This window comes from Xenopus laevis, chromosome 3L (assembly GCF_017654675.1).
Source record: "Xenopus laevis strain J_2021 chromosome 3L, Xenopus_laevis_v10.1, whole genome shotgun sequence".
In the NCBI taxonomy this organism is placed as follows: Eukaryota; Metazoa; Chordata; class Amphibia; order Anura; family Pipidae; genus Xenopus; species Xenopus laevis.
The window spans coordinates 153,016,569-153,024,334 of NC_054375.1; positions in this window are offsets into that span (position 1 = coordinate 153,016,569).

The following is a 7,766-nucleotide window of genomic DNA, read 5'->3' on the forward strand; positions in this document are numbered from 1 at the left end:
GAATACCTATGGTGCTGCAGTTTTATTGGATCTCTCTGTACAGACTATGAGCAAACTTAGAGACTGTTCCTGCTGAATTGTGCTTAGTACAGGGAATACCTATGGTGCTGCAGTTTTATTGGATCTCTCTGTACAGACTATGAGCAAACTTAGAGACTGTTCCTGCTGAATTGTGCTTAGTACAGGGAATACCTATGCTGCCATAGTTTTATGGGATCTCTCTGTACAGACTATGAGCAAACTTAGAGACTGTTCCTGCTGAATTGTGCTTAGTACAGGGAATACCTATGCTGCCATAGTTTTATGGTATATCTCTGTACAGACTATGAGCAAACTTAGGGGGAGGTTCCTGCTGAATTGTGCTTAGTACAGGGGAATACCTATGCTGCCATAGTTTTATGGGATCTCTCTGTACAGACTATGAGCAAACTTAGGGACTGTTCCTGCTGAATTGTGCTTAGTACAGGGAATACCTATGCTGCCATAGTTTTATGGTATATCTCTGTACAGACTATGAGCAAACTTAGGGGGAGGTTCCTGCTGAATTGTGCTTAGTACAGGGGAATACCTATGCTGCCATAGTTTTATGGGATCTCTCTGTACAGACTATGAGCAAATTTAGGGATTGTTCCTGCTGAATTGTGCTTAGTACAGGGAATACCTATGCTGCATAGTTTTATGGGATCTCTCTGTACAGACTATAAGTAAACTTAGGGGCTGTTCCTGCTGAATTGTGCTTAGTACCTGGGGAATACCTATGCTGCCATAGTTTTATGGGATCTCTCTGTACAGACTATGAGCAAACTTAGGGGCTGTTCCTGCTGAATTGTGCTTAGTACAGGGAATACCTATGCTGTCACAGTTTTATGGGATCTCTCTGTACAGACTATGAGCAAACTTAAGGGACTGTTCCTGCTGAATTGTACTTAGTACAGGGGAATACCTATGCTGCCATAGTTTTATGGGATCTCTCTGTACAGACTATGAGCAAACTTAGGGGGTGTTACCGCAGAAGTCAGACCATGACCACTTTAAATATATAGATAGAAAAGTATTTGATACCATTATTCTGGAAATCAAAGGATATCCCTACACTTCGAGACTGGATACTTAAGGTGAACAAGATATATCAGTTTGAACCTTATAAAATAGATATAAGCAATCCAAAGCAACAGGAGAATCTAACTCAGAAATGGTTTCATTGGCTACAGTTTGCCGAATCCCCAGAATCCTCACTCTTATAACATGAATAAGTCAAAGTTAATTTAGTTGTGCCAAAGAGATAGTCAATTACTACACAGTATAAGCTTAGCTAACTCCTACCTAATCACTCCTCTAACTGCCGTCAAGTTAAAAGGTACAATTGAAGTTGTCTGCCTATAATTGTTTATTTCACATTTTATTGTTCATCTATATTTGATACAGGATATGTACATTCCTGGAAGCATGTATTATATCCGAATACTAGATTGTATGTGATAATGTAACACAATATACGTTAATATGCTACCCAATATGTTGGCGCTATATAAATACATGTTAATAATAATAATAATAATAATATGCTTTGGTATAGATATGATACTCATATGCATTTCCTGTACTTTGCATGTAACCAAAATAAAAAGAGATAAAATAAAGAATTTATAAAAATAAATATATTGATAGTAAGGTTTCTATTTTAGCTCTTCCTCTAAACCTCTTCCTTTAAATCTCATTGTTCTGAAAAAAAGCCACTGATGCAATTTCATTTATAATATTAGAACACTGAGGGGTTGTTCTGTGACCATATAAAGACACAAGGCTGCAGGCTGAGTTATACAGGGAACTCTGAGTATCACTCATGTATTATAAGGGATAATGTACCCCCTACTGTAAATGATAAGGATATTAGAAGTCACTGAGGGGTTGTTCTGTGACCATATAAAGACACAAGGCTGCAGGCTGAGTTATACAGGGAACTCTGAGTATCACTCGTGTATTATAAGGGATAATGTACCCCCTACTGTAAATGATAAGGATATTAGAAGTCACTGAGGGGTTGTTCTGTGACCATATAAAGACACAAGGCTGCAGGCTGAGTTATACAGGGAACTCTGAGTATCACTCATGTATTATAAGGGATAATGTACCCCCTACTGTAAATGATAAGGATATTAGAAGTCACTGAGGGGTTGTTCTGTGACTATATAAAGGCACAAGGCTGCAGGCTGAGTTATACAGGGAACTCTGAGTATCACTCATGTATTATAAGGGATAGTGTACCCCCTACTGTAAATGATAAGGATATTAGAAGTCACTGAGGGGTTGTTCTGTGACCATATAAAGGCACAAGGCTGCAGGCTGAGTTATACAGGGAACTCTGAGTATCACTCATGTATTATAAGGGATAATGTACCCCCTACTGTAAATGATAAGGATATTAGAAGTCACTGAGGAGTTGTTCTGTGACCATATAAAGGCACAAGGCTGCAGGCTGAGTTATACAGGGAACTCTGAGTATCACTCATGTATTATAAGGGATAATGTACCCCCTACTGTAAATGATAAGGATATTAGAAGTCACTGAGGGGTTGTTCTGTGACCATATAAAGACACAAGGCTGCAGGCTGAGTTATACAGGGAACTCTGAGTATCACTCATGTATTATAAGGGATAATGTACCCCCTACTGTAAATGATAAGGATATTAGAAGTCACTAAGGGGTTGTTCTGTGACCATATAAAGACACAAGGCTGCAGGCTGAGTTATACAGGGAACTCTGAGTATCACTCATGTATTATAAGGGATAATGTACCCCCTACTGTAAATGATAAGGATATTAGAAGTCACTGAGGAGTTGTTCTGTGACCATATAAAGGCACAAGGCTGCAGGCTGAGTTATACAGGGAACTCTGAGTATCACTCATGTATTATAAGGGATAATGTACCCCCTACTGTAAATGATAAGGATATTAGAAGTCACTGAGGGGTTGTTCTGTGACCATATAAAGACACAAGGCTGCAGGCTGAGTTATACAGGGAACTCTGAGTATCACTCATGTATTATAAGGGATAATGTACCCCCTACTGTAAATGATAAGGATATTAGAAGTCACTAAGGGGTTGTTCTGTGACTATATAAAGGCACAAGGCTGCAGGCTGAGTTATACAGGGAACTCTGAGTATCACTCATGTATTATAAGGGATAGTGTACCCCCTACTGTAAATGATAAGGATATTAGAAGTCACTGAGGGGTTGTTCTGTGACCATATAAAGGCACAAGGCTGCAGGCTGAGTTATACAGGGAACTCTGAGTATCACTCATGTATTATAAGGGATAATGTACCCCCTACTGTAAATGATAAGGATATTAGAAAGTCACTGAGGAGTTGTTCTGTGACCATATAAAGGCACAAGGCTGCAGGCTGAGTTATACAGGGAACTCTGAGTATCACTCATGTATTATAAGGGATAATGTACCCCCTACTGTAAATGATAAGGATATTAGAAGTCACTGAGGGGTTGTTCTGTGACCATATAAAGACACAAGGCTGCAGGCTGAGTTATACAGGGAACTCTGAGTATCACTCATGTATTATAAGGGATAATGTACCCCCTACTGTAAATGATAAGGATATTAGAAGTCACTAAGGGGTTGTTCTGTGACCATATAAAGACACAAGGCTGCAGGCTGAGTTATACAGGGAACTCTGAGTATCACTCATGTATTATAAGGGATAATGTACCCCCTACTGTAAATGATAAGGATATTAGAAGTCACTGAGGAGTTGTTCTGTGACCATATAAAGGCACAAGGCTGCAGGCTGAGTTATACAGGGAACTCTGAGTATCACTCATGTATTATAAGGGATAATGTACCCCCTACTGTAAATGATAAGGATATTAGAAGTCACTGAGGGGTTGTTCTGTGACCATATAAAGACACAAGGCTGCAGGCTGAGTTATACAGGGAACTCTGAGTATCACTCATGTATTATAAGGGATAATGTACCCCCTACTGTAAATGATAAGGATATTAGAAGTCACTAAGGGGTTGTTCTGTGACCATATAAAGACACAAGGCTGCAGGCTGAGTTATACAGGGAACTCTGAGTATGTATTATAATATAAATTAAAAGGATATATATATAAATCATTTAAGACACAATGCTTCAGGCTGCGTACCCCTCGTGTATCAAAAGCATTAGAGAGCACACTGCCTACAGAACCCTTTCCAAAACACTCATACATGCGCTATTGGGAAGAGAGCTTGTCAACTAACTTATCCTATGAAGATTGGGAAGAAATATGGGAGAATGCCAAAAAATCCTCCGCATGTGTTCGATATGATATAAGGAGAACGTATACAAAATCCTACTTAATTGGTACTACACCCCGGATAAACTCCACGCCATATACCCAACCGCAACAGACAGATGTTGGAGAGGATGTAAACAACGAGGCACATAAGCACATTTAATGTGGTTCTGTCCTATAATCGTCCCATACTGGGAAAGAGTATCAACACTTTTAAGCAGGGTGCTTTTCCGGACCATACCACTTGATCCCTGGATATATATACTGGGTAAACCCCTTGAGGGGAATCCTAAAGCAGACCAAAGGTTAATGAACCACATACTCACAGCGGCTCGGAGACTTACACTCATTACGCAGATTACATATAATGCAAAAATTCACAGCATAAATCTCAACTTAACAATTGATATATAAATATACATTTAATAGTGTAATTACTAGCAGCAGTTAGAAGCAAGAGTGAATTATTTAAAAGGACTGATTATATGTAATCTGCGTTATGAGTTTTGCACAAGTTTTTTGATACTTTACGTGAATTAATAAAAAACCTCAATTAATTAAAATGAACTCCAAAAATCATTTAATTATTTATAAACTTTATTTCAATAAGAAGTAATTTACAGAGTGCGACTAAAGGGACCATTTTTTGTTTAAACTTACAATTCTAATCTGTCCCACACACCGCCTTAAAAGGCAAAGTAATCTTCAATGAATATTCAGTTGAGTGCGCTGCCATTCTTTCAAATATGTTACACACATACACACTGAGACACACACACACACACTGACACATACACACACACACTGACACACACACACACACTGACACACACACACTGACACACACACTGACACACACACACTGACACACACACACACACACTGACACACACACACACACACTGACACACACACACACACTGACACACACACACACACACACACACACACACACACACTGAGACACACAGACACACACTGAGACACACACATACACACAGACAAACACACACACTGAGACACACACACACTGACACACACAGACACAGACAAACACACACACTGAGACACACACACACTGACACACACACACTGAGACACACACACACTGACACACACACACTGAGACACACACACACTGACACACACACACTGAGACACACACACACTGACACACACACACTGAGACACACACACACTGACACACACACACTAAGACACACACACACTAAGACACACACATACACACATACACTGAGACACACATACACACACACATGGATACTCTGAAACACACACGGGGGCGCAGGGCCAATTGGAGGCAATCGGTCCAATCGTCCTAAAGCCAGCACTGGCCACGCAGATTCATCAAATTGTGAGATTAGAACTCACCACAAAAAACAAATTTTCTATTCATTCCTATGGGATTTTTTAGAATCTTATATATCAATGGAGTTCACCATTTGATAAATATGCTTTTAAAAATCCCATAGGAATGAATAGAAAATTCGTTTTTTTGTGGTGAGTTCTAATCTCACAATTTGATAAATCTGCCCTAGGAGTCTGGTTGTTTTTATTTTTCTTCTTCTTGTACACCCCACTCATTTCCCACCCATGTTATTGCATGTACCCCAATTATTCCCAGACACCTGAGCTGGGGCACCACTCTAGTATAAAGGGCTTTTTGGCTGTTTTGTGCCTTAACCTGTGTCCCTACAGAGAGAGAGTGGTTTGATACACAGCCTGCAGCTATTTTACACTTCCCCCACCTGTCACATTTGGGGCTCCATCTGTCACTGTGGGGCCAATAGCCTGTGGCATTCATGTGGCAAGTGTCCTCACACACTCACTGGCCAGAGGTCTGCCGTGTCATTGTCACCACAGGGACCCCCTGGGAGAGCCACCTTACGGCTACAAATGTATTGTTATTGTTACTTTTTATTACTGGTTCTTCTATTCAGGCCTCTCCTATTCATATTCCAGTCTCTTATTCAAATCAATGCACGGTTGCTAGGGGAATTTGGACCCTAGTTACCCGATTACTTAACATGTAAATTGAAGAGCTGCTGAATATAAAGCTGAATAACTCAAAAACCTTCAATAATAAAAAAAGAAAACCACTCTCTACATCATACTAAAATTTATCTCAAAGGTGAACAACCCCTTTAAGATTTATCAAGGGTCGAAGTGAATTCGAGGAATTTTCGAAGTAAAAAAATTCGAAGTAATTTTTTGGATACTTCGACCATCGAATAGGATACTACGACTTCGACTTCGGTTCGAAGTAAAATCGTTCGAATATTCGACCATTCGATAATCGAAATACTTCTTTAAAAAGACCTCGACTTCAATACTTCACCAAATTAAACCTGCCGAAGTGCTATGTTAGCCTATAGGGACCTTCTAGAGCAGCTCTCTAAGTTTTTTGAAGTCGAAGAAAAATCGTTCGATTCGAAGGATTTCATTGTTCGATCGAACGATTTTACTTCGACTGTAAAACGGTCAAATTCGGTGAAAAAAACTTTGACTTCGATATTCAAAGTCGAAGTAAAGCCATTCGATGGTCGAATTTCGAAGTATTTATCACTTTGAAATTCGACCCTTCATAAATCTGCCCCTAAGTGTGATGTAGAGAGTGATATTCTGAGACAATTTGCAATTGTTTTTCCTTATGTGTGGTTTTAAATGTTTTTTAAAGCTTTTTATTCAGCAGCTCTCCAGTTTGCAGTTTCAGACATTTGGTTGCTAGGGTCCAAATTCCCCTAGCAACCATGCACTGATTTGAATAAGAGACTGGGATATGAATAGGAGAGGCCTGAATAGAAAGATCAGTGATAAAAAGTAGCAATAACAATAAATAAGTAGGCTTACGGAGTTTTGTTTTTAGATGGGGTCAGTGACCCCTGTCTGAAAATTGTAAAGTCATTAAAAAACTATAAAATAGAAAAAAATGAAGGCCAATTGAAAAGCCGCTATTCTATAGCATACTAAAAATTAACTTGTGAACCAACTGTTTAAAATGTCAACTGCTTGATATGGGTTAATTGCCCTAGCAACCAGGCAGCCAATATGGTGCCAGAACAGAAGATGAATAAGCAAAGGGCCATAAGTATGGGTTATGGTAAGCTTTAAAATAAATACAAATTGTTCTCTCCTCCCACCTCTGCCATGCGCACTGCTGATTGGTTGATATGGGGTTACTGGGCAAATGTTGCTTGTGACATTGTATAACCGTACAGGAGAAAATATGGGGAAAGAAAAGGAAACAATGTTGTGCTGTAGATTTTTAGAATTTACAATTTCCCACAATGATCTATTTTAAGCAAGCAAAATGAGATTCAAAAAACTTCCCAGTTTTGTGCCGGAGATTGGGCTTGAGTTAATAAAGTTGAGGCAGCTGAGACTCGACACCGCCATTGAGACATTTATTTGCCCCAAGTAACATGGTAACAAGCCGTTACTGTCC